This window comes from Nipponia nippon, unplaced genomic scaffold, assembly GCF_047370975.1.
Source record: "Nipponia nippon isolate SJK-2023a ecotype South Korea unplaced genomic scaffold, ASM4737097v1 scaffold_7, whole genome shotgun sequence".
In the NCBI taxonomy this organism is placed as follows: domain Eukaryota; kingdom Metazoa; phylum Chordata; class Aves; order Pelecaniformes; family Threskiornithidae; genus Nipponia; species Nipponia nippon.
The window spans coordinates 35,277,876-35,304,136 of NW_028262391.1; the positions used below are offsets into that span (position 1 = coordinate 35,277,876).

Here is a 26,261-nt window from a genome sequence, read left to right on the forward strand (position 1 = left end):
ATTTTTACATGTTCAGAAAAATACCTTGTTAAAGCAGCTGCTGGGTGAACGGGGTAATTAAAGAACTGTACTGCTTTTATTGAAGTTGACATATGCTGCACATTCCTTAAAACTCCGTATGTGAGCAGAATGTTTCCAGGATTTATTGAAGTCAGACACCTAGAGATACTGGGGAGGTTTTAACACTAGTAAAGATAACTTCAAGTTTTACACTGTTATATAAATCTGTCTTTAAGAAGAGAGCTATTTTTGCAATACATCGCTTGTGTTCTTCGTATTTTGTGTGTGTGTATGTTTTATGTATGCACACACCCCCCTACACACAAATGCTTAAGACCTGAGCACTTTTACTTGACAGTGATTGTACATTCTATTTAGTATTTCTTTGGAAAAAAATAGCGTTGTAATGCTGACTGAAAATCTCAATTTGCTTGGTGCCAAAAGAAATCTGCAGTTTATTGATTCTTTTTTTTAACTGAAATGCAATCCTGCTTAGTTTGAATTGCAGCTCTTAATGTGCGAGTGTCTTGGTGTAGCAAGTAAGGAATCTTAATGTTAACTGAGGCTTGGTGTCATTTTAACTAGTGTGGTGAGTGCAACGTTCCGCATGCGTAATGCTTTGCAAGTTGTGAAAAAATAGACTTGTAATGACAACACACGGTGACCAAACACGTTATAAATTAATGTCCTCAAAAAGTCTATTGAACAGATATAATTACCAATATTGTAATTTTTAGTGATATGATCTTATTTTCCCTTCCCTTCCCTTCCCTTCCCTTCCCTTCCCTTCCCTTCCCTTCCCTTCCCTTCCCTTCCCTTCCCTTCCCTTCCCTTCCCTTCCCTTCCCTTCCCTTCCCTTCCCTTCCCTTCCCTTCCCTTCCCTTCCCTTCCCTTCCCTTCCCTTCCCTTCCCTTCCCTTCCCTTCCCTTCCCTTCCCCTTCCCCTTCCCCTTCCCCTTCCCCTTCCCCTTCCCCTTCCCCTTCCCCTTCCCCTTCCCCTTCCCCTTCCCCTTCCCCTTCCCCTTCCCCTTCCCCTTCCCCTTCCCCTTCCCCTTCCCCTTCCCCTTCTTTCCCTTTCCCTTCTTTCCCTTTCCCTTTCCCTTTCCTTTCTTTTTAAAGTGTATTGGAACAATTTTATGTCCGTTTGAGCATGTTCAGTTGGTCTGCCTTTCCTGTTCACAGTTCATGTCTTTAAAGCATCTTTGAAACTCCTTTTTTAAAGTTGTAATTATGCATTCCAGGCAGAGTTAACAAACATGCAAGTTTCAAGAGCAGAACATTTTTTAACCCCACTTTACATGTATTTTGTTTACGTGGCCCGTGGTGTGGAGAGCTCTGCCAAGTACGCTCCGCTCCCCTGGGTTTCACTGAGAACTGAGCGCTCCGAGCTGCACACAGCTTAGCACACAGCGGGATCGGCGTCCATGCTCGGTACAGATACAGGCACAAAGTACTTTGCTGAAAGAGGGGGCAGTCTTGGAAAATATCAGAGGGACAGATTCTTCTGAGTGACCCCAGAGCCTGACCAACACTGTCAGAAACAGCCCCACCTCTTTCAAACTCAGCGGTGCCAAGTGCAGGGAGGTTGAGCAGGTTCACGGCCCTGCGGTGAGCGGCGGTGGCACGGTGCACAGAGGCAGCCCGAGGATGAGCGGGGTGCGGGAACCAGGCAAGATACTGGAAATGTGCTGTTTCGTCTTTTGTGAATGCTTCCAGCTTCCAGCGCTGCCATCTCCATTACCCTGCTAAGAAAGTCTCAATACAGTAGCACTGCAGCCAGAGATGCCTTTTCCAAAACGATCTTTTTAAATAGCAGTGATTAAGTCACAGGCAACTTTCACCTGGAAAGCCTGTGGTACCAGCGTACGTCAGGAAGACATTTTTGCTTCCTGAAACGCTTTGTCAGTGTTGAAGTCTTAGTAGTGCACTCTGGACTGGCTGTTTATCTATCATCCATATTTTGTATGATTTCAGAGTAGAATGTTGCCCGTACTGTTGAATTATTTGGCTAAAACCATCAAACTTTCAACTGTACATTTTGGGATGTTTAAACCTTAAGCGCTTTTCAAGCAATATGTTTGACTTACTATTATCGCACACTATAAAATAAAATACACTATTAAAATACATGCTGAAAGAACATTATTCATCAACTATGAATAAAAATGTCAAAAAAATATTTTCAGAATTTTAGGTTTTTTGCTAATCCTTCCCAGTTGATTTTGCATTATTTTTACTGTGGGACATGGAAAAGAAGAGGTTAGTTTCCCTTACCAGGATACAGAAGGTGCTGTTGAGTTTTCGTGTTCAAAACTTCTAGGACTGTATAAATGGAAAATATACTTATTAATTTTAGCATTGTGTGAGGTATGCAGTAGAAGTTAGTTTTATGCCTGGATGTCTGTGTGAGCAGGCTAGGTGTTTTTAACTGTCCGTGTGTTCCAACAAACTCGGCTTATGGGAAAATCTTTTCATGTTGGGTTCTGCAAGTTGAAGACGAAAAATTGGTTTCTAAACTACTTGCGTGTTTTAATATTGCAAGTCAATTCCCATGTGTTAAAGTGTAAACTACTAACTAATCCATAGGAGTTTATGCAGGAGAAAGTCATTTAATTAACACTTTCAATTTCAGCTGTGAAAGAAGGTGAAAATGAGGTCTGAAGAATGGAGAGAGGCTTTGTTTTTCATCGCTGAAGACTCACCGCACTGTAAGTCTGCTGATGGTCGTGTACATAGACCGTCTCCGGCCTGCTAATTAGGCCTCTCCAATGTGCTCTCTAGAAATGTGCTGGAGAAGTTTCTTCAAAAAACCACCACGCCGTCATAAATAAGGAAATGGTATGCTATGTAACTATTACACACCGCTCGTTTGGCAGACTATAATTTAATAGAACAACAAGGATCAGACTAGTATATCAGTTAATTTTCAAAACGTTTTATTCCACACAAATTAGCTCAGGTCCTGGAGGGCAAAATGACAAGAGGTTACTCATACACTATGTATTTAATTAATTGAAAAATGCTCAAATTGCTTTTACAGTTGTTATTAAAAAGTAGAATCAGTGTTGCCAGTGCTCAACCATAATTAGAACCCCGGGGAATTAAATATTTAGCATTAGTAATGTAACAGCACTTAGGACACAAATTTCTATTTTTGTAATGAAAGCAATACAGTGTAAGTGCAAATGGCTGAAACGACAGCTGTGACAAGCGAACCAGCCTGGGATATTTCAATAAGACACCTCGTCGGACAGCAAGTCTTACCGCATTACTCGTTTGTAAGAGATCTGCGAGTTTAAATCCCAATAGCCAGGCATTACACCCAGTATTTAGATTTCTAATTGCTCACAAGATGAACGGTCGGGCAAATGTCACGCCGTCAGTGGGGGAAGTGTGCGGCGTTTTCCCAAATAGCGCCGTGGAGGTGCGTGCCTTTGTCAGCGTGGGCAGGGGCCGGGGGGGCAGGTCCCGGGGCTGCGGAGGGAGAAAAGGAGATCTTGTTTGTTTTAAGTTTAATTACGTTTTAAGCATAAGTGCTTTCAGTGGTACAACATGAAGAGTCGGATATTGGGCTCTAATGAGCTGTAGTGGTAGATGGCTGGAGACCCTGAGGGATTCATTCACTAAATTAACTGGATAAAAGTACTTGGTTTGAGCACGGTAGGATGGCTGAGCTGTGCTCAAAAACTCCCTTGCAGAGCTGTCTCTCATTCCTGTTTTTGTTCTAAACAGGCCGTGTAGTGACTTCCACTGCCGCCTGCTACAACTGTTTGGCTTGTCAGAAGGTATTACGTTACCAGTTAATAAGTAATAAAGCATATTTGACTTCATTTCTGGGTTTTTTTTCTTGTTGTTTTTTTTTTTTTTTTTTTTTTTCTGGGAAGGCAGGGGAAGGAGGAGAGCTTGAAGCCAGTTGTGTATCTTTTGAATAAAAAAAGCTGTGTTTGGGCAAGGCATGCTTTTGCCTTTTTGAAGTGCTGATTTGTTTTCTAGAAATAGGACAGTCAGGCAGGAGAGAGGCAATACTTGTTTTTCAAGACACTTTAATTCCAGTCGGCACCTGCTTGCAGGATAGATTTTGTGTTTGAGCTGAACACAGAGCAAGCACATACTGTAGACGGCACTGGACAAGGACAGCCTGTTTCTTGACAGAAGCAGGTAAGGACCAGCATCGTGCCTGTGCGGTGCCGCATCCAGCGCAGGTGGAGATGCCCCAGCTGCTGCTCTCCTGCCTTGCAGCCACTTGTTTCTGCTGCAGGTCACTCTGCAGAGAAAGTTTATTTTAACTCTGCAAAAGGAAAAAAAAAAGAAAAGAAAGACTTTGCTTCACACCAAAACTTGGCAAACAGTGTCAAAGCCTGAAAGAGCATCTCTGGTCCTGAAATTTAAAAAGGTCTTTGTCCTGAGGTGTTTCAAATAATAGTTATGGAACAAATCCTGGGCAACACAGCGGCCCCTGGGCTGCCCCGGCCCAGGTGCTGGAGCTTCTGCCATCAGCCCTGCCCAGCCCCTGGGCCTCCCAGCTGCACACACTTAGCACCAATTGCACCTGCCCCGCACCCTGGGGTATGAAACGGCACCTGCCGGTACAGCTTGGGCTCCCCCTCCTCTGCCTGCTGCGGGGAAGTTTGCAAGGAAAGGGCTCCCCTTGGTTGTTTTAAAAATGTGATGCTCTCTCTGCAGTCTGGCTTTCACAAACAGTTTTGACTTGTCAGCTGAAGGTTCCCCTTGGTGTCTGGTTTTAGTTGAAGTTGCTGAACTTTGGTGAGGCGACGAGCAGCTGCTGATGGAGCTGTGTAACAGGGAGCAGTGGTGACCTGGCAGGTACCCGGCTGCAGTCGCCAAAACCTGTGGGAGTTGTTCAGGTAAGTGCAAAATGGTTATGAACAAGGTCAAGGTTACAAATAAACATTTCTTTCTTGTTGGTGACCTGCTGGGGCATAGCAATGGTCCCAAGGGATCAGGAGTTTCAGTTTTGCGTGTTTCCTGAGCAGGTAGAGCTTCTGACAAAATTAACTTTTCTCTAACAGGTTTATGAATTTGGGCTCAAAGTGTAGAAGGCGCACCACTCGTGCACACCGAAGCCTGGTGGGGCGTCTTTGAGGGTCCCTGGGTGCTTGCATACCAGCGCCTAGCTTGCTTCAGCTCTCTCAGCTTTTCCCTGCTTACCAGAGACTTGCAATTAGAAACCCCTTGTGCTCTGTAATTCGCGTGCGATGCACAGAACTGGGGTACCCAAGGGTTTGATGTAACTGTGAATTACTGCTAGGTGTAAACAATTCTCATCAGCTCTTACTTTCATAAATAAAATTGCGGCATTTCCCTCTGTCCCCTTTGATGCAAGTGGATGGCATGGGAATCCCGCCGCGGTCTTGCTGGTGGCTGTGACTTGCAGCAGGACGAGCTGCACCTGGACTGGGCCTTTTGTCTTCACATTTGAAAGCTTCTCCAAGCCTCTCATGTAGATGAGCAAGCAGCTGCGCTGACATGATAGTAGCACCATTGCTGACTATCGTGTCAGTGATCTGGGATCTAAGAAGTCTGTATTCTGGCCTGGGACAAGTTATTTATTTATTTTTTTTAAGTCCGTTTCTACAAAGCTGTTTTCTCCTAAGGCTTTTGAGGCTTGGATCTTGTCTGTCATTGCCAGGATCAATTCCTGTAAGTCCTGCAGCAGTCGGCCTCTCTCTGAGGATGGGGGAAGGAGGGGGGCTGTGGGCTTTAGTTGCCTGGAGATTGGCAGTCGTAAAGGTGTTTTTCCCTTCTGCTTTATTTTTGTTCTTTGGCATCTCTTCTTCCAATCTCTGTACCCACTGTGCCCAGTGCTGTAAAACACACAAGGGCAGTCTCTGACCCTTGCTGGTTTCTTATCCTTTAAGTGGAGGATAAAATGCTCTTTTCTGCTCCAAGATCCACCAGCATCATCTCTTTGGAAGCATGTCACAAGCTACTCCATCACCAACCTCTACCTTAAAACATAGACTAAAAAAATATAAATTTTAGAGGAGGTTAGTTCTAGCCAAAGGACATTCAAAGTTACTTCTAAGACTCTCCGTAACCTTGGCTGCTGCCTGGTGAGTACAGCAGAGTGCTTCCCCTTTTTAAAGTAGATGTGCATCCCAGAGGTGAATGCGTGGTATCAGTCATAGCTAAGATTTTTGAGGTTCCTAACTGACCAAACCAAACATCACAACATTGTACCGATGGATGTTTTTGTTGTTTAAACAAGTGTGAACCTAGTGTGAAAAATGAGACTTAAACTGCAAAAATATCTGAGCACTGCTGGAAGTTTTCCTGCAGCCCTGATTGAATGACTCTCCAATAGCCTGTTGGTTTTGCCAAGGTGTTGTACTGAATGGCGTTCCAGCGACGCAGTTCCCTTCAGCTCCGTAGGTAATGGAGCAGTTCTTTTGCTGCTGTGCTGAGAAAGCAAATGAGCTGAAAGCAAAGTATGGTTGTGTACAGGAGTCTCTTCCTTGTTGTTTGTCCTTAAATTGTGGTTTCTGCTGGTACTGACTCTTCTTTCAATTATTGTCCAGCATGAAAGGGAAGCAGCTTGACAAGAGAGGTTTTCTATTTTCCTGTTTTCAACTGCTGATTGAGGTAGGGTTGATGTTTTTCCTCTGTCCCTTTTAGATATTGCCCATTATTTTCTTAATGGCTTAAACTCCTAAAACTATGCCATGAAAAAATCAGCTTTGCTCTTTGTGACTCGCTGCCTGTATTCCCTGTTGTATTCAGATTATTGAAATTATATTTTATACACCACCACCCCTCCTCACCCCCAGTATTTTAGATCTCCTCTGAATATCTCCTAGGGCTTTTGTTGTGTTTTCCTTTTTCTCTCTCTCTCTCTCTCTCTTTTTTTTTTTTTTTTTTTTTTCCAATAACCTCATCCTCGGGTAGTTGCTAGTATTATTAGAGCCACCCTGCCATTGAAGGGTAATGGGAAGTTTCAAGTCATCCTCAAGCTATTTCCAGTCTTTAGGGCCCGATTCTGCAGCTGCTGCCGGGTATCCTGCTTGTAGCAATGAGCCTGCCGGTGTAACAGGGATGCCAGCTCATCTAACTGTGCTTGCAGGACTGGACCCGTGGAGAGAGGGCTTTCCTACTGCTTTACAAAAGTACACTCAAAAACTTGCACCTAACTGCTCAGAAAACTCTGAAATTGGGTTCCTGCTGTGTTATGTGATCTACATGTTTCCAGACAGTTGAAAAAGTTAAACTTGCATTACCAGCCTGGGCCATGCTGAACAAGCAAGGGGCAGGTTTTTGGTCTTGGCTGTTGGTTGTGGGGGTGGAAGCAGGGTTGTGAGGCTCTTAATGTTACACTCGCATCGTGTGTGTGACGATGAAATGAATTGGTTAATGAGTGCCTAAGCATCTGTTCAGCCTCTGGTAGATACTTTGCCAAGGTTCAAGTTCCCTGAGGAGGATTAGCCACCTGGTCCAGTTTTCATGATACACTGACAAAGGGGACACCCACCTTTCGTTTTGCCGCAAAGGATGGACGAATGCTGGAATATTGTTTAGCCAAATGCACAGCGTCCCTGGGAGGTCTGGGAGTTTGATGTATTTTTGTAATTTAATGATTATTTTTGTAATTGTTACAATTTAGATTACAGCAGAGCCTGCAACTGCTGTGTATTTTTGTAGGAAAAGCGGCATCTACTCACTCAGCTTGTCTCATGGTTTTGCCGAATAGACTTATTTATTTTCCTTTTTCTTGAATGACACACAGCTCTTTGCACGCAATTATCTCTCTTGCTGTATAATATATAAAATCAATATACACCATAGGGCAACAAGAAATGGTGATAAAAAGAGGTTTTTAAGAGAAAAATGAGCATTTCATAGCCTGAACTTACAATTAGGCTTTCCAAAGTGTCTAGATTTCACTGCATGGACAGCATTATGAGTTGATGAAAGGCCTGCGCTAAAAGGCTTAAATTTATGTGATGGTGGTATCGCTTTACGATGAGCATGATTTAGTAGGGGTTTGACCCATCAGACACATTATAGCAAAGGAACTTAGTATGCCTGAAAGACAGAAACCTTACACATTTGTTCCTGAACTTTGAAATAGCTGAAATCATGCAACCAACCTGAATTAAGAAAATTAAATGGATAAAGTCTCGGCAAACTGAAAGGAGGGCTTGGCTGGGCTTTTGCCTCTGGGTTACCTGCTGAAGCCATGCAGACTCGCTTTCTGATGTTGATCTGGTTTTGGGGTCGGGGGGAAAGGAAGGAGGTGTGCTTTTTAACCCATGGCTTGGTGGATACGTGTTTGTGGTATAAACCCTACGGTGAGCTCTGTGGCAGAGTGAGCCTGACTCCTCTGGCAGCTGGGTGCAGGGGTGCTGAGCTCTCTGAAGGAGAAAAGGCTGAAGTAGGAGGCCAGGATGAAATGCCTCCAGCTGGGCTGCATTTGCGTTTGTGACCCTGCTGCTGCAGGACCCCATGCCTCAGACGCAGCCTGTGGGCAGGCGGATCTGCCCTGCGCTGGGGTGCTGCAGGTGCCACCATGGAGAAGGGTGACGGCTGAGGCAGGGCAGTGCTACAAGAGGAGCTCCATCTCCTTGCCCCTGGCTTTCTGCAACCGCTGCGGATGTAGGCTGTCAGCAGGGAGACGCGCGATTATGTGGAGGAATTTCAGAGCCCCGTCTGCTGGATTTGGCAGTGGTTTAGGTGCCCGCAGGGAAGAGGAGACAATAAGATCATTTGTTGGGCTGATCATCTAGTGAAGTGTTCAGCTCTGAGCAGCTCACAGCTACTCCAGCTGGGTACCTTGGCTTCAGTACGGCTGCAGTTCGAGGCTCCTCTGAAGCCGAGAGGTGGGAGGGTGCGGTTGGGGTCTGTTTATCTGAGGCATTTAAAAACACCTGCGTGCACTGTGCCCTCGGTATGCATTTCAGCACAGTACTGGAAATGAAGAAAGAAGCCACCCTTCCCACTTGATAGCTGGTGAATAAAGGATGTAAAAAACTATGGGTTTGTCTCCCGTTTTGGCTTTTGCCAAATTCAGTTTACAGCCTCAATTTTACATCTGCAGTCAGATGACCTCCTTCGACAGCGCTGCTTGCTCTGTTTTCATTTATTTACTGCACTGAGGTGTCTCTAATGCCACTAAGCGTGCTGGTGCAACCTGCAGCTTTAAACAGCCTGCATGCAAAGGACCTATTTACAGCCTGTGTTGCCAAATCAGAGGATTGCCTTTCTCCAACTGGCTGATGTTATTTGTAGTCATGGGTTTTGGTCCCGCATTTTCTTTGGCCTTACATAGTCAGTGCTGCTGATACAGAAGAAAAGGTGATGTTTTCTGGCAGCGCACCAGGGGACGTTCCAGTTGGGTTGGACACCAACAGCGCAGGATGCTCTGCAGTTCTCAGATTTTATTTCTGAACGTTTTTGCCATCTAACAGTGAATTTTTTTTTAGGTAAAATAATGATCGAACAGATAATCTGTGGAATGTAACCAGCAGAATGAGCAAAAACAACATGATAGAAAATTCCCATTATTGGAAGTAACACAGTCGGTCTTATAGCAGTTTCCTCTTCTTGCAGTGCCCAAACAAGAATTACCTTTGCAGGAGCATGCATGTGGGAGTGCAGGCGATACATGTTTTCCCAGCAAAGATTTGCTTTGGTGCAAACGTCCCTGTGGCTTGAGAACAATTGGTGTGACAAAACTTTCTGATGAAAATGTCACGGTAAATAGTGCACAGTGACCATTTTTAAGTTTTAAAAAAAAACTCCAACCAACCAAACAAGTAGCATCACATAAATTGCTTTCCCTTCTTTTCCTTACCAGCTAAAAAATTTGTTGGAAAAAGCATCTGAGAAATTCTTTCAGGTTTCTAAAATCTTTTGCAAGACCAAACATCTGAAGCCGCAACCTTTTAGCCGGGTGTAACAGGACCCACACCGCTCAGTGGGGTTTAGTGCTGCAGCTGGGTCCCTGAGATTCTCAGAATCAGTTTACTATGGCTGGTTTTGTCTGGCAGATTGTAGCAGTCTCCCAGTATGTCTTTTACATACTGCAAAACCATTCATAGTTCATTTGATATTCATCAGCATCAGCTCAAGTCCACTTTGTAAGTAGTTCTGAATTTCTGCATGTGTTTTAAACATATTGGGCTTGCCAGGAGCGAGAATAAGCAGTGGTGTGTTGGGTGTTTTTTTTCCCCCTTCTGATTTTTGTCACTTTTTTCTGGTTTGCTTGCTCTAGCATATCACAAGTAGGTTTCTTCTGTGCTTTCAAAGTGAAATGTAAGTCTATATTGGCCTTTCCTAGGTAATGGATGGTTTAATGAAACTGGATGAATGAAAATGTTTTCAATTAAATATGGCAAGACAGTAAATAAAAATTGTTTAAAAGAATCTCGCTTGACTGCATGCACATGGATGAGCTTTTTCACTTAAGGTTACGTGGATTTCCTTTGCTTCTCTGATCAACTTTGTTATCAACATGTGTGTCCCACCTCTCAGTGTGTGGACCTACCGGCTCGTGGTAGGTGCTGGAGTGGGTGCGCTGGGGAAGCTAATAGGATCTTTGCTGGCAGTCCAAACTCCTTCCACTGGCTGTGCCTGCCTTGTCATGTTTGTAAGTGCACAAAGGGGAAAAAATCCTATCTTGTTAAAGACTGAGCTTGTCTGCTGGAAAAATGCCCATTTTCAGGTGAGAAATTGTCTGTCTCAGTTAGGACAAGGGAACTAATTGTTTGGTCCTGTCTGGTTTTAAGCGCTCTGAGCAATCTGGGCTTTACCGCTTCCTCTGGGAGATTACGTTGCTTAATGCATCGGAGTATCAGGAAGTTGGTTTCTTGCCCTGGGTATTAAATTTAAAATTTTCTTTAATCTCATTACTGGAGCTGTCGAGAAAGCCAAAATATTTTTCAGAATTGGGGTTTGCTGCTTTCTCAGGATCCACTAAGCAGTCTGCAAACATGCCTGTCACCAAGGGAAATGGCTGCAGACAACAGCCAGGTTACAATGGTTCTGATGGAGCTTTCTCTGGTTTCCTATGGAGTCCTCATCAGTTTGGCCTCTGAGAGTCCTGACTGGTTTCTGTAGGGTGTTATAACATGTATGACACATTTACACATAATTACTTTGACCTTTCTGCAAATTCTAAGGCTAGTAAAACTTTGTCATGGAAGGAAGTATGTAAAACTGTGAATATTTCTAAAATCTGAGTAATTAGGAGGAGATGGGGATTGTGTGCGTGAGAGGTTCTGTGTCTTAAACACATGATGACTCTAGCGCCAGCCCTCGCCTGACCAGGGTGGAGATGAGGAATGGTCTTGCACGAAAGCTTGTGACTTGGAGACAGAATACATGAGTTTTGCTCTACCTTACACAGATTTATTTTGTGACCCTGTACAAATCACTTAACCTCTTTCTGCCCAGAGTTCCAGTCCGTAAAAGAAGGATAGTGTTCCCTTATCTCACAGAAGTGCTGGACACTTAATTCATTAGTGCTTATAAAGTATTCTGAGGTCTTTTAGAGGAAGCTGCTGCATGTCCGTGAACTCTTAATGTTGATTCATGTACAACTACTGAGGCCTGGAACTTGACTCCCCAGAGGTGAGGTAAAGACCGTGGCTGACAAGTTCATTTTTATCATAGACCTAAATCTGCTCTGTGCTGTCCCAGGACTTGCAGAAAAGAAATTCCTGAAGAACATAGAAACATTTCAATATTTATTTTCACTTTTATGATGAGTTATGTGTGTATGTTTTACTTTTAAAAGATACATAAAAGCTTCTCATATGCCTTCTGAAAGTTTCTTGACCCCTGTGCTGGTTTTGAAGGGAGTTGAGGAAGATGCTGAGAAAAGAGATTTTTTTTTTTTTCAATCCACGTTTTTTCTTCCTATTTTTCCTGGCTAAATAGAGAATTGTTAGGAAATATTAGTTATTCAGATAAGTGTTATCATATTCAGCATGGTGGGGCATGTCATTTTCCATTGGCATCATGTCATAGGCCACTGTAATATGTCAGAAGTATTTTATTGCAGTGGCTTCATCACATAAATGAGACATGACGGGTTGCAAATCAAATTTACTATACCTACCTTTAATATATACTAAATAAGCTAACAGCAGAGATCAGGCACTGGCAAATACAGAGTGTTACTGTAATGGCAGAAATCTGGGTGCAAATGTTGAGACAGGTTATGAGGGACAAGCAGTTTGATAGTTATCTCTTCCCATGTACATTGTAATAGCCTTTATTAACTTCGATTAGAATTCAGTTTCAGCTAAGGAAGATAAATACTGGAACAGGCAGTCTGCTGCAGATTTGGACAAGATGGAGTGGAGGTAAAGTACATTTGATAACTGTCTCTTGTTGCTTTTTGCTTTGTTAGGGCTGTAACTTCTCATCTTTAGCAACACAAAGTATGACAGACCTGCCCTCTTCCAACCTCTGCTTCAACCCATGCTTCTAGCAGGATCTCCTCATGCCTACCAGTAATGTGTTGGAAATGAATAGGTTTCAACCATTATCAGGCTAATTTTAAATTTTGAAAGTAAAAATGAAGAACATTTAGCTTCCCATGGAAATCAGTAGCTAGTCACTAGAAGTCAAGGTACATGGGGGAAAATGTGCCCTCTGCTTGAAATGCTAAATTGCTTTTGTTTGTTGCATGATGAGCTTGGGTAACTCCATGTAAAGAAGTTGTTCAGTCATGCTTATTTGGAAGACTTGCTGTTGAGGAATAGCAATGAAGCCAAGAAAATTCATCCCACAATTAAATATATTAGCATTTATTTCAGCAGCCCAGTTTAATCTTAATTTACAGTAAAGCTTCATATATAATTATGATAATTAAGTTATTTTGTAATTGTAGGTTGAAATGAGTTTGTAATAGAAATGTTACAAACTTCTTTGGGTGGCTGAGATTGCTATTAAATCTTTTTCTGGATGGAAAAGGAGAGGCACATCATTTGTGCAAGAATGAAGAATGCACAGATTAGCAGGTTATTCTCTATAGAAACTCTGAGTTCAAGCCAAGGAAAACTGAAATGCTATCAATAAACTGAAAATACTAATTTCTAAACACTGAGATACGTTTCTTTAAAATAAAAAAAAATAAGTATGTCCTGAAAAATACGATAATCTGAGGCTGTTGTGTTTGTAGCATTCAGGGGAGGAAAAAAATTACACAGAACAATACTGAGAAAGCTTAGATTAGGGGAGAAAGGGAGGAGGTCAAAAGCGGGGGTGATTACATGGCCACTTGGAAAATACGTTCTCAGGGTGCAAAATTCTCTCTACTGGCAAAACTGCTGAAGCCGAGAAGGATGTTTTTACAGGAGATCACTTCACAGCCTTCCCTAAACTTGGCCTTGGGCTTCCTTTGTAATGCAGTCCCATGGATATGGAAATCTCACAGTAGTGTTGCCCTGTTGACGTAAAATCTAAGACAATGATGCTATGAAGAACCAGATAAAACGTGACACGCTTTATTTGCCTCTTGCTTCAAGAGAAAAGAGTATATCGGCCACCAGGTACTGGCACAATGACAGCTGGTTGTTGGCTGCAGTGTTTCCCCTCTGTCTCCTACAGAGTGAATACTGGTGGCTTACAGAGTGAATACTGGTGGCTGGTGACCTTAGCAATTTTTCACTCCAGGAAGGCTTTCAAACATCCTTTTTTTTTTTTTTTTTTTTTTTTCTTAATACTACGGAGAGTAACAGACTTCTGTTGTACGTGTTAGATCTTCAGCATGTGTATACAGTATTGTCCATGCAGATTTTAAGTTGGCAAAGTTGTTTCAGCATTTCAGTAGATTTCTGTGTCTATAAAATAGTAGACTGCATGGAATTGTTCAGCTTCCCCTCTTTAATGCTCATTAGTAAAAAGAAAATCCCAGCTGTGTATTTGTAAAGTTTTTCTTTAAAACTCGTTTTTGAATGATCAGAAGACCTGCTTTTCTACTCTCAGTTTCTTGTACCACAACTTGAGTCATTATGCAGTATCCCCACAATACCTTGTTACTAATTTTGTGTTGAATCTCTAGTCCAAATAGAAAGGATATTTTAAACTGGGATATCATTCAGAAGGTACTAGCTACAAAAGGAGAACGGACCTCTTTTGGGGACCTCCATTCAAAAAATATTGTTCTCATCATTCCCAACTGTTACCTGCAGCTCAGCAGTGGGTTGCCATATTTGTCTGCAACATGCTAGACAGAAAAATACCGACTTGTTTTGTCAAGAAACATTAGCAGGGAGCAGAGCATTTCCAGAAAGCCCTAGGCACTACGGGGACACAGGAGAGTTGATCCGAGCCAGACTGATCTGATTTGTGTCCTGACCAGGCTGTAGGATATCTGGGGACTCTGGAGAAAGCTACAAAGCCCAGAAACTCTGCCTGGATAAAAACTTCTGGTGGAGGAAAAAAAGCAGCTGGGGAACCCCAAATGTCAATAAGTTGCTCATTGGGCTGCAGACAGTGTTTTCAGTCATAACATGACAGGTATTTGATGGCTCCAGAGGGATTTCGAGACTTGTCAGTGGTCTGCTCTCCAAAGCACTTTGGATATTGGATTATACTATTACTAGTTGTGCATTATTTGTCATTCTTCTGAGTAGTTCCAGTACAATGTAGATGTAGGATCTCAAGCATGGGGAAGAGAACAATGGGTGAGTCTGCTATCCCTGCCTTAACAGGTTGGCAAACACGTAACAGAGGAAGATTTTGAGAGCCACTTAGGTTAGGGGAAGGAGGTGAAGGTGTACACACCTGGGATGGGCTGTCAGCTGTGGGACAGTGCAGGGAGGGGTAGGCAGAGGACTGCAGATCTCGCAGGGCGGTGGAGGTGGGAAGGAGGAGGTGTGTGAGAAGGGGGAAGGAGAGGTCCCTACGGCAAGGCTCTGAAGTTGAGCATAGGGCTGCGGTGAAAGGGGAAGCAGGGTGTGTTTGATTCCCTTGAGAAAATGCTTTTATTTTTTTTAATGTTACTTTTGTTTGACAAGTCAGATCATGTATGCTGATACTCAGGTGTAAAAAGCTCGCACGTTTGTGTTGATCTTGGAAGTCTCAGGGCTGTGAGAGTAGAGGCAAAATACAGCCTGGTTAAAAAAATGGATCTCTCCATTTTTATGCTGTCCTTTTCTCCATTGTTTTCTCTTCCCTGCATAGATGTCTTCTCCTTATTCCTGTCTCACTCCACTCTGCACAGTCAGACGCTGGTTTTAGAATATCTATTTAAAAGCAAAAGTGGTTTCAATTTTTTTATTTATTTATTTTTGGTAAGCATGTCGTGTTGAGAAATGGAAAGGTGCAGCAGCATATAAAAATGCCCAGACCTGCACCACTTCTTCTTTATTCCCATGTTATCAACAATAGGGAAATAACCATTTTGGGGGGCATAAGAGAATGAAAAACCCCTTCAGCTTCTCCCCAGGCCACAGTCTCACCTGCGTGCTCTCGGCAGCATTCCATTCAGACAGGTTTCCTTAGACAGGCATTTATGTAGCTTGTTTTCTGTGAAGTAATCGTGTGGTACCGGTGGAACTTGGACACCACCTTCCTGTCCAGTGGCGAGAGTCAGGATTAGACTCTGCAGCTGCCGTACTGGAGAAGCAGCTGTAGGTGAGGATCTGACTGCAGTGCAGTGGCCAGTGGGCAAGCCCAAATGCTTCGTTTTGAAGTCAGGTCCTGTAGCACTGTTGGTTTTCATCAGGCTACGGGACAGTTAGTGAAAATGGAGAATGAGCTCCTAACACACAACCTCTTGGAGACAGTAATGTATGTTTGTTCTTGGGGGTAGGTAGGTGTTAAACTTTCAAGACCTTCCTTTTTGTTTGACTTCAGCTTGAATGTTTAGCTCAATTTGGTTTTGAGTAACTAGAGTGTTTGGAAGCTTAGGGTGGATAGAGAGAGAGAGACTACAGCTGGTAATAATAGTAGAGCCTTTTATACTGTCAATTTAACAGTTGTAAAACAATTAGGGAGAATTATGTTAATAGCAGGCTTTGTTCACACTTTCCTTGCCCAATTTTCCTTTTTTTTTTTTTTTTTTTTTTTGCGTGACATGCCTTTCCTACCATGCTCTGAGAGCACATAAACAGTAGAGCTCTGTGTGTTTGTATTGTGTATGGTCAGTGTTATCCATTAAACCATGGCTGGATGTAGATCTTCTAAAATTTTCACAAATCAATTTTCCAGTGCTTAGGCTATTGCATTTTAATATGGCTTCCTCTAAACAAACAAAATCATGTTTTTGGGAAGCTAAGACAGGATAAGAAGTGATTTGTATGGGAAATGGTGGCTGATTTGCTCGGACTGCTGCAGCTGTTTCCTTCTGTGATACGAACAAAACCCCTTCAAATCAATCGGATCCATGTTGGCTGAGCCCTGCTACCCACGCAGAGGGGCAGACGAGCTTTTCCTCCCCCTCCGGTGGGAAAGCAGTCGTGCCAAGGTCTGCTGACCCACGCTGAGATGTTGCTTTGTCTGTTGCTCAGCTCCTCCCAGTTCTAGACTATGGTAAGGATCCATTAGTACTGAGACTAATCTGGATGGATGTCTCTCTTACAGATAGCGAAGTCCATGTGAAAGGCGCCTCTTGCTGCTCTCCCATACCATGTTGTAGAGCAGTTTGTCTGCATCTTTCTTCCTTCGTGTGCCCAGGGCTCTTCCAGCCAGAGCCCTCAGCACCTTGTTGCCTAGTTAGGCAGCCTCACCCATCCTCAAGACTCTTCCTCCTGTTGATGCCCCATGAAGGTCTTAGCACTGTACAGGGACAGTGATCTAAAATGAAGGAAGTAAATACTCTTCTGTCTTTTCTATTCAAAATGCAGAATGATTATGTTGAAATTAAGAGCATCGTAGTTTTTTTTTTACCCTCAGTCTCAAGGGAGGGAATAGTTCTGAAAACCTGCATTCTAAATTCTTCCCTCCCCACAAATAACATGTAGGCATAGATGATCCTTTAAGAAAGAAGGATTCCCGAACTCCATTTACCTTGACAGCTGTCACTTGGCACTTGTAGTTGTCATGGCAGTGTGTAGTTTTTCATGAATTACCAGCACCAGTGTTTTTTTTTTTTTTTTCCTTTATCAGTCATCAGCCCATCAGCCGGGCCATTCATAACGGCTTCTGGCAGCTCATCAGGGAGATCAGTGCCATTGAATCGTGCCCTATCAACTCCCCCCACCTCATTGTGCGACACTGTTTACTGCCGTGCCTTTTTCTGTAAATATTACAAGCAGTGCACTAACAGGAGGGATGCGTGGGAATGAAATAGCTTAACCTTGTAACTGTTAGCTGGGATGGCAGGTCTGCGCTGACTGATAATTCGCGAGTCCTTGTGTTTCAGTTACTTCGCTAAATAACATGTAGACATCCCACTTTGAAGTCTTGTATATGATAGTTAATTAGACAACATTTAATTTGGCTTAACATTTGTGTCAGTTTTGTGGAAGTGAGCCTCCATAATTAGGGAATACAGATCAGGTTTCTGTCAGACTTATAACCTCTCACTCTAGTTTAATGCTCACTCCTCCGGTGCCGTGTCACACTGGGTGCGCAGGAGGTTTTTTTCCCCTCTCTGTCTTTTCCGCTTGAGTAGTAAGAAAGTTGCCCGTATTACACAACTGACAGCAAATGGGATCGTTTGTGGAGATGTAAGGGCATATGATTTGCTAGTATTTAACAGTGAACTTGCCCATCGAAACAGATTACATGATTGGAATCGGTGTAAATAATACATTTACACAAGCCTGGAATTTAGTTAAAACTGCTCCGTGTATTGAAGGTGCAGGCTTCTCTGATGCTTTTCAGCAGAAATTCATGTGCAAAACAGACTATGGAATTAACATCTTGTAATTAGGAAGGCATTTTCTGGTCTGTTTGAATAGGCCCTTAAGAAAAGGGTGCTTTCTGTTTGAAAATACTTCTGTCTGTCATGATTAAAAATCAGATGCTGTTTGTTGCAGGTTGCTAGGTGTGACATCAAGTCCATATCCAGAAGCACATTCTGCTTAGTATTTCTGGCATCTAGAACAAAAAAAGATGGTCTAGGGTTTTGGCATTTGAAAAATTAATATATTACCCACTAAAGTCTTCCCGATGATGCTTTTACCGGTTTGTTCTAAAGTTACAGTTGAATGCAAAGACGTAGCTCTTACCTGATCGTCTGTGGTGAGGCCAAGACATTTCTTAAAAGATCCAAACATAGCACAGTTTTAATCAATATTTTCCTTTCTCCGCCCCGTCCAAGGGGAGATTTTGGGCAGATGCCGGTTGTTACCATATGCAAGCAGAGTGTCTGTTCCATCACACTCTTTTGAACCTGATGTATGTAGTTTGTCTGTAATTAGAGAGGAAACCACAACTTTTTCTCCAGCTTGCGCTGGTTATTGCCTATGAACAAGTAGCTGGTGCTGCTTCATCAATTTATTTTACTTTATTTTTTTTTTTACTTGAGAGTGAAGAAAGATGGAAACCTTTTAGTAGCAACCCTGCACTAGTTCATCCTTGATTCTTCATGAAGCTTTTCCTTCAGAGCAGTCGTTCCTTGCTGTCTTCAGCTTGACGTTTCAGATCCAGAGCTGTGACAAGGAGCTTGCCAATTCAGAGCTTGCTATATCAGTTAATTAGTAAAAGACAATATTTCTTCTTAAAGGTTTTATTTGCTCATAGCCTTACTCTGTCACAGCTACAACATTACTATTGCACATCACAGTCCAGGGAGAGCTCGCTCGCAGTATCTGTGTTGGTGGGTTGCAGAAACAATTTCTGTGGGCCTGTTTCTGAGAAGTTGAGGTGGTCTTGCAATTTGTGTGTTGCTTTTCTGAACATGTCAGAAGTGTTTGGGCATCTGCAGCATCCTGAGGAAATACTGGATGTATCTAATCGTAAGTTTATACTGATTTTGTGGGTCAAGATACGATGTAATTGCAAGTTGTACCATGAAAATATGTAGCAGACCAACAGTACCCAGTGTTCAGGCTGCTTTCTGACCAGTAACCATGATCCTGGGCAGCACGTATAAAGGAGTGAACATATTACCTTGCTAATTTGCTAGCATGGAGGGGGAACTTGCTCATTATATTGTGGTGACACTCCCTTAGGATGAGTTTTGCGTGTATTCAAGGTTGTTCTGCTGTTCCCAAAGATCTGAACTTTTTCCCAAATGCAAATGTCAATTTTGGTCTCTGCAAGTGAAGAGTGATCATCATGGCTTTACTGGGGTACATAACTGGCCAGTGTAAATTTGCTACAGAGATTCATTAAGTGAAACTCTAGACTTATATGTGGTCATTCTTGTCTATTCTGTAAATCCTTGAGACCATGCTTTGCATGGAAATCAACATTATGTCATTTTAGTCACAGAACATTTCCCTTTTGTAGTAAATTATGTCCTGTGTCATTTGGAAAGTCATACTCTGCCAATTTTTTATTTTTTTTTTTGGGGGGGGGGAGTAATGTCAAGATATTTTATTCAAAGGCCAGAAGTAGAAACAATTAGAGTAATCATTGTAATGAAATAATGTCTCTTTATAATCAAATGTTGGATAACAGGGTTGCATAGCATGCATCTGGGGACTGCATTTAAAAAAAGGGTTGTATTTTTCTCACACATCCAGTGATAAATGTTTGCAGGCTGAAGAGGAGATGTACACTGCACGCGCTAGATGCCAAAACTTGGAATTTAGTGCTAGATGAAACATCAAATACGTAGGAAAGGAAGGAGTTTAATAACACTGCCCTGAGCGTGAATTACTTGGATGTGTAATGCATTGTATTTTGTATACAAACACAATGCTAATAAGATGAGTTTAACTGTAGTGCCAATGCTACTCTGACATCCCTCCTAGACAGCTGAACTCATCTCCCTGATGGATTACAGAGCTGTATAGCTCAGCTTGCCGCTATGAGCAGCAGCCCGCACCAGGTGTTTCAGAGCGGGGGAGAAAGCCCTGCGCTACTCTGACTTGGAAGCATAGTCTGAATCTTGTGGTAGTAGTGAGTACCTTCAAAGAATTCTTCCTCTTGCTGAGACTTGCTTGTTTATTTGATACAGAATGTGTGCAGGTTTTTTTTTTGGTGTGTGTGTAAAGGATTTCTCTGTGGAAATAGGTGAATGTTGCTGTAATAATTTTGTTTTGCAGAATCCTTTCTCCCTGAGAAAGATACTGTACAAGTGTTGAAATGTTATAGTCTCCGGCATCATACATGCTTAGGATCCCTTATGTATCAAATATAGATCGTGGCAAAGCTAAAGTAGTCAGTGTCATATTGAAAGGCCCTTTATGTCTTGTCTTTGTTCAACAGGGAACAAAGTTTGTCATCCTGAGACACCAGACCTTTGACGAGGCTCAGGTAACCTCTGATAGCGCGCACGGTGCTAACAAAGAGCCCCTGTCAGCCTTTGTAGAAGATGGTGAGGCTTCAGTCAGCGTTGACTTTCCAGAAGATGAGGAGCGCGTTGGTGAAGTGCTAGGCTATGGTTCTTCGGATCTGTCGGTTCATGGAGGAACAGAAGAAGCTCAGCATGAAGATGAAAAGATGACAGCAGCAACAGCATCCCAGAAGTTGTGATCACACAGGCAGATGAGGTGGGTGATAGACAATACTTGATATAAAATTCCTTTTTATCTTATCTGATTTGTATGCTTGGCTGTGATCAGAAATACAGCTTGTTGTTTCTAATTAATTCTCTAATTTTCTTTTATTTATATTTTGAATTTAGCAAAATTCTATTTCATGTTGGAAGTGTTCTGCATCTAACCCAAAATGCATTAAAAAGGCTATTTGCTTTAATCAGCAGGATTTTTAATCTTATTATATGCTTCTCAAAAATGAATATTTCTTTGTATTGTACAGTTCATATTTACATAAATGAGTGTTATCTTTGGTTATTTTGCCAACCATAATTTATATGCCTTTTAGTTTTATCATAAAATGAAATCTTGCCTCTGATATTCTGAGACCATTTTTAGCATCATAGCAAATTACCTTGGGAGGAACACACAGTCAGTGACCTGTCCTACTTGAGTTTAAAAACAAAACAAAACAAAAACAAACAAACAAACAAAAAACCCTAAAATCTGTATCAAATGATCAGATTCCACCAATGAATCCAGGCTTTCTCTTTTACTGTATACTGTAAGTCAACCTTTGCAGGCTTTTGAAAACTGCAAATTTATAAAATTGCATGTAAAATTCACCTGAAAAGTAGAATAATTTTAATGTTTAGTTCTTTGAACAAATCCTTGCCTCACTTAATTTTTTTTTTAAGTGTTAAGATTAGTTTTTCACCCTACCAGGTCTGTTTGTTTATATATCATTTCTACAGAAGGTTCATTTCAAGTATTGCATTCTGAGATGTTGACAAAACATTTGTCAAGAATTTCTTTGAAGTAATATTGCAAGTACCTAATCTTATAAGGTACTGCTAAACGGAGCTCTTGTCTCCGGGACAGATGGAGGCCCTACGTCCAAATGAATTGCATAAGCTCTCCATTTCACCGCCATAAACTTGAAATATAAAAATATAATGAAAAAATTTGCTACACCTTCCTCCCTTTGGATAACTTCCCTTTCTTTTTTCTGTAATTTTATGGGTGTTTGGGGCAAGAAGTACCTTTGCTGTTGTTGACCAGTTGTCTGCACCTTTTGTGGTATTGGCTTGCCTATAGATGGGAGGAGAGAGTGACTTGTGATTGACTCACATTCCCAAGATGCTTCTCTCTGAGGTTAGCATCACGTGGAAATCTGCTGGTCCTTATCTGAAGAGCCATTTAAGTTTATGAGGCCCCTAAGAGAACTGGTGACAGTATCTCCAATGATAAAGTTATCGGGTTCTGGGCAATTACCTTGTTTGACCAAGTCAGTGAAAGTTTGTTGCTTTCCCTAGTACCTGATGGCAGTGGAGTCATGAATGAAAGATTGGTTTCAAGAGGCTCCAGTCGGTGATGGCTGATTTAAGGAAAGCAACTAGAAGAGCCAATGAAGCTCCTAACATGCTGAATTTGGGGTTTTGCTGGAGTCCAGGTACAGCTAGAGCACTTGTCGCAGTGGTCAGTGTAAGACATTGTTTATTGGTGCACTGATCAAAACAGAAACTGAATTCCAGGGTTATCCCTAAAGATGTAGCAGCTCGTACTGCCTCATGCTGCTCACCTAAAGTCCTTCAAGGCTCTTGGTGGCTGTTGGATGCACAGGTAGTAAGAACAAGAAAGTTAGTTTGTAGGCTATAAGACAACGAAAGCCCAGGGAAAATGATACTGGACAGTTGCCAAAGAGATCTACTGTCTCACAGTTGCATTGCTTTCCCTTGCTTTTATTAAAAGCTTGCAGTTCTTGTTCCCCAGAGGTTTTTCAGGGGGGAAACCAAGGGCTGTGTATCCTGTGGTGTCTGTGGCTGGCTGAGGAGCTTAATGTGTAGGTGTGTCATGTAGGCAGGGGTTGCTAAATTCCTTGTCGAGAAGTACTTTTTCCTCTTCATGCTTACTGATAGGCAAGATGTTGCAGTCCAAATCATCAGTAGTTTTTATTCAAGGCCTATTGATGAAAGACGATGGCATTTCGTATCTTTAAAAGAAAGTATAAATTTGCACATAAGTTATCCAAATGCTTATGTAGACATAAATGATAGCATTCATAGTAAATAACCATTCCTATTAACTGTAACACGCTTTGCCTTTCAGGGGAACATACCTGCTTTCAAAGTGTCTGTCTCCCTCATTTTGGGCACAAAGTATTTTTGTTTGTTAAGCATTTATACACTTAGTACATGTTAACTGTTACTGACATAGCACACATGTCATGGATTACACATGCAAGCAGGTATCTCCAAACAGCCAGTCTCTCAGTGTGGGTGGTTAGTACCAAGGTATGGGCACCAGAAATAGTGCCTGAGCCAGGAAATTATGTTACAATGTACGTGTAGCACAGGGATATAACCTTTGGGGGGGTTATTTGGGTAAATTGTGTTTTATGTAACACAGGATTGTCTATGCAGTTTTGTCTGTCAGTTCTGGCCATGATGTAGCTGAGAAATTCAGCCATGTTTTGGGGGGAATGCACATCTCTTAAACTTCATTAGAATGGATTCAAATGCTGATGGCGACAATTGCTTTCTTCCTAAACCAGCCTGCAAAGAAATAAATTTTGGATATTAAAAGGGGCTGGAAATCATTCTATTATGTTGACAAAACATCTTCCCTACTTGTGTAGCAGTAGAAATTCTTTGCTTGAATGGAACTGTAGAAGTAGATGAATTTCTGCTTTTGAAAGCATTGTCTTTATTCTTTGAATTGAATTTACACCTTATGTTGGTTGTGCAAGTTTTATGTCTTCTATCTCGGAGCATCTTTGTGTCCCCACCTGTTCATGTGGCTCTGCAGCTCAGTGTAGGACAGAAAAAAGTAATTCCTAAGAACAAGCCGCTGAAACAAGAGCTTGTAGGGTAAGTGAAAAAGGGGGTCTGTAACTGGTGGCCTGACACGTGGTGTGGATATAGCCATGCTGGCTTCTGCTAATGCCCTGTCTGAGCAGGCTATGAAACTGGGTGGTTAGCGTGTGGTGAGCCCAGAGCTACTGCAGTTGCATACCTCGTGGCACCTCATCTAGGCGATTTAAATTGACTTGAGATATGTCTGTTGAAGGCATGTTGCTGGTGGTGTAGATGTGCTGTAAGGAAAGGGGCTACAACCTGCAATTGATTTCTCTTTATTAGTAGTGTTCTTTTATATAGATAGTTAGATAGATATTGCAGTAACTCATCTAGGAGTGTTAGTTATGGGTTAGGGACGTGGCATATAGTGCAGCATGCATCTAAGACAGATGATTCTGCCCCTGAAAAACATGCAGTATAAATAGGAGTCAAAGTACTCAAAGTACTAATACAGACAGTTGAAAATAATTTTGGTTTTTTTATGTGGCCCCTAGCAGTATTTAAAGACTGTGAAGATCCTTGATATCTTATCATTTTTGACTCCTATTATTCTGGAACTCTGTGGTTATACATATTTCAGCATCTTCTTTTCATGTCTCCCTCCGTCTTTACAACTGTTGGACAAGTTACTACATGAGATGCCTCCTCTTATGTGTGCTAGATATTGTAGATTTTTCAAGGGAGGGAGTAATTGAATTACTGTTTCAAAGGAGTTCTCCACCGCACTAATAAGTTATCTGTAAGCTTATTAAAGTTGTTTGTACTCTAAAATGACTAAATAACTATTGTATAATCTCAAAATTACAATAAATCATAATTCCTCCTGGATGGGGGCAACTATGATTTCTGGATGTGTCTAACTGCTGATGTCTGACAATTTTAAATACTGTACTTGCATGTACCTGGAGGAGGGCACAGGAAAATAATTACAACTCCTGCTATTGCACATTCTGCGTGTTCATGCTGTGGCTGTGTTCCTGTTGTTGTACCATCAGTTAACTTCAGTTAAAGGGTGTTGGATGGAGACAAACATCAGCGATAGCTCCCTAGAAAATTTTGTTAGCTTTTTGAAGCCAACGGTACAGTCCCATGTTTCACCTGTACTGCAGAGGAGACTTTGCAGCACTTAAGACACCTGTAAGGAGGAAGTCTTCCCTCCCCCCCATTTGCACATGAAGGAGTGAGGATGACTGACCTGTGGTCAAGTTCTGCCGGTGGCAGAGCTGGCATTAAACACTGCAGCCTCTGTGCAGCCTGCTGTTCATTAGGTCGCTCCACGTAAGTCCTTAGAGGCATAACTGCTATGATACAGGCAGGCAAATATGTATGATATCATGGCATGGTGTATGCATTTGGACAGGAGACACTCGGCCTTTCTGAGACCTCCGTCTGCTTCCAGGGACAAGACCCGTGTAGTGAGGGGGAAGAGGAGAGGGGGATATAACAAGTTTCAGTCCTGCAGCTCAAATACTTGTGTGCCTGCTAAAATTTTTCCTTCTAACGGAGTTCAGCCTTTCGTTTTTATACTGTTGGATCAATGAAATGCTCCTAAAATAAGCTTCAATGGCTGGTTTTTATTACAGCCTTAAGGAACAATTTAATTTTGCCTTGGAAATGCATCTGATATGACCATTTGCTCCTGGGATCACCAAGAAGATTTTTACCTTCCCTTCTACAAATGACTACTCCTGATCCTTGGTGACCAGCAACAGTGGGTATACTGTGTGCATGTCCCAGAGGAGTCAGAAACAGGGTAGCTGGCCCAGGCAGAATCAAGTATTTCTAGCAAAATTACAGGCTTTACAGTAGATTTAATTACACCATCTGTTAATGAGTCTACATTTTGGGAGATGGTTGGGAAAAAAGGTCTCCGGGTTAAAAATATTTTGCGAGCTGCTTAGAGTGACATGCTCCTTAGCCCTGGAAAAACTGTGTTTCAGGATGAAACCAGAGAAATTTTTGAATGACAGCAATGAATATCCTATCCAGACTGAATCAAAGGCATAGGAAATGAAACAAAATGTACCTCCACTGCTATCCCCTGCCATTGGATAAGTGTGCACTGAGGGATGCTGGCACCTCTTTAGGTGTCTGAATGTGACTGAAAAAAATGGCATGATTTTGTGTCCCTTTAGCAGAGCGTATGGTGTACTTTTTCCCTGTTGCTCCCTATGTTGTTATCACTCCTTCAAGGCTAAGTCTGAACTCGGTGCCTCGTGGGCCAGATGTGCTAACTCTCCCATCTCTAGCGACAGCTACTTAAATCCAGTTTGCACTTTTTGCACTGGCCGTTCTCTATCCCAAAACAGTAAGGTCATTGGGGGAACCCAAAGGCGTTAGTTTTGGAAGAGGACTGAGGGGACGAGGACTGAGGCATAATAAGGAGTTATAACTGAGAATCAGGGCAGCCCCCTACTCCCAGATCCTTCTTCATTTGTTGTTTTACTTATCCGTATAGAAAATAGACACACAACATTTCTTTTGGGATTGACTTCTTCTAAAGGAACAAAAACTTTGGTTCATAGCGCCTGTGGGAGTTCACTGGCAGGTGTGTGCTTAACTCCTCTAAACTGCCTTGCAGATGCTGATATTACACATGGTCTTGCTCCTCAAAGTTAGAAAGACCAAGGGCTATGAAATCATACGGGACACTATGTGCAGATAAATAGTGAGAAAGTGCCATGTTGGGGAATACCTTTTCAGTATTCAAGGTATCGCTTCCAGGCTGCATTCCTAGGAGACTAACTTTCTCTGTGTATAAGATTTCACCATCAGCACTGACACTTGGTTTTATTAAAATTAGCCATTTTCCATTGAATTAAACTGGTATAATGAATTAGAAA

The 26,261-nt window shown here is 42.2% G+C and overlaps 1 long non-coding RNA gene across 4 annotated transcripts in view; it reads left to right on the forward strand.

Annotated features, from left to right (window-relative positions):
- The first annotated feature begins 4,609 nt into the window (after positions 1-4,609).
- LOC148051002 (uncharacterized) overlaps positions 4,610-26,261 on the forward strand; it is a 144,487-nt gene continuing 122,835 nt past the window's right edge. For all 4 annotated transcript variants that reach the window (XR_015700623.1, XR_015700622.1, XR_015700620.1 and 1 more), the window contains exons 1-2: positions 4,610-4,864; positions 20,292-20,575. This is a non-coding gene — a long non-coding RNA (uncharacterized LOC148051002). The remainder of the gene's footprint in view (positions 4,865-20,291; positions 20,576-26,261) is intronic.